This window comes from Marmota monax, unplaced genomic scaffold (genome assembly GCF_021218885.2).
Source record: "Marmota monax isolate L192 unplaced genomic scaffold, Marmota_monax_Labrador192_F-V1.1 WCK01_AAM20220418_F8-fsc00258, whole genome shotgun sequence".
NCBI lineage: Eukaryota > Metazoa > Chordata > Mammalia > Rodentia > Sciuridae > Marmota > Marmota monax.
This window is the reverse complement of record NW_026692172.1, coordinates 410,926-412,482: the sequence shown is the minus strand read 5'-3', so window position 1 is coordinate 412,482 and position 1,557 is coordinate 410,926.

The window sequence follows — 1,557 nt, the reverse complement described above, 5'->3', positions numbered from 1 at the left end:
CTCAGCACCACTTAAAAATAAATAAGATATTGTGTTCAACTACAACTAAAATATAAATAAATTAATTAATGTATAAAAAATAATTTTTAAAAAAGTGAATTTAGCACTTAAAGCCTATATCTTTGCAGTTAATTTCATCAGTAGTGCATAATTTTATATTAAACCAGAAAGCATATCCTCATACCATTCTACTTCATTCGCTCATAAGTTGTACATATCCACTATCTTGACTAAGTTATGAATCCCTTCAGGACATAAATGCTAGCTCACATTTCCTTCTACCATAAGCTAAGCATGCAGCAGGTACACAGATATTTAAAACTGGAGTTTCCTCAGTCTGGATTAAAAATCTAATCAATGAGGGATGATCTGAAAGTAGATTCTAATAGGAAGTACTTAAGAGATTATCAGGGATTGGATAGATGGATGATGCTGGCAATCATAGTCTAGATCCTGGGCATATGAGTGTTTATTGTATATTTCATTCCATTTCTCTGTGTACTTGAAATAATAAAATATTGGAGAAAAGATAATCAATAGGAAATAACAGTGATCAGTTTGCTAAAGTTCTAGCCCAGCTGTAACATTAATTTGCTAGACCTGTAGCTGGTATCTTTGGGTCTCATCTACAAATACAGGACTAGAATTCCTGAGCTCAAACCAGAGGGCACCCAAGTACAACAACACAGCAACAGCTATGTAGCAAACCTAGAGGGTAGCCAGTACAAACTGGAGCAAAAACACCAAGAACTTCAGCAGGATGTCTCCAGTAAAAATTAAGATTATCTGTATGTTTGAAACATTAATACTTCCAGCAGATTTGGGAATGAATCAGTGATAGAGATACATAGGAAAAGAGAAAAAAATAAAAAATAAAGACATTAACTTCCAAGACAATAAAAATTACATAAGTATGGGGCTGGGGCTCTGTGCTGGAGCGCTCACCTTGCACATGTGAGGTGCTAGGTTCAATCCTCCACATAAAAATAAATAAAGATATTGTGTCCAACTACAACTAAAAAAATATTTTTAAAAATCACATAAGTAAATATAGCATACTACATAGTTAAGCAGAACAATATTTAAAATCATACTGTAAACTTTAATCTGTGATAAAACTATACTGTAAGAATGAAGTAGTAGAAGGATATGTGGAACAGAGGCCATATGTTAAATCTTCAATGGTATGAAATTAATAGGTACCTTTTTAAAAAAAAAATCCAAGAAGCTCACAGGATGTTACTTAGAAACATGGAGGCAAATAACTAGAAAAACAGTGGTCACCTCTGGCAAATGGGAATCACATATGGGAGGAATAAGCTGAGGCTCTATTTGCTGCGGTAAAACCTTGACTGTTTACATTATGACTGTGTCAAACTGATAAAAATTTAAAATAAAAACACTAACAGTGTAACTCTTCAATAAGGAGTAGGCATTCATCTAATCCTCCCACCTCCCCACTGCTGCCATCCCATTTCTTAAATTTAGAAATGCAGATATTTGGTCCCTTCAAGTTTCTATTCTTACCCTTCCTAACAAAGTATGACAGGAAAAAAA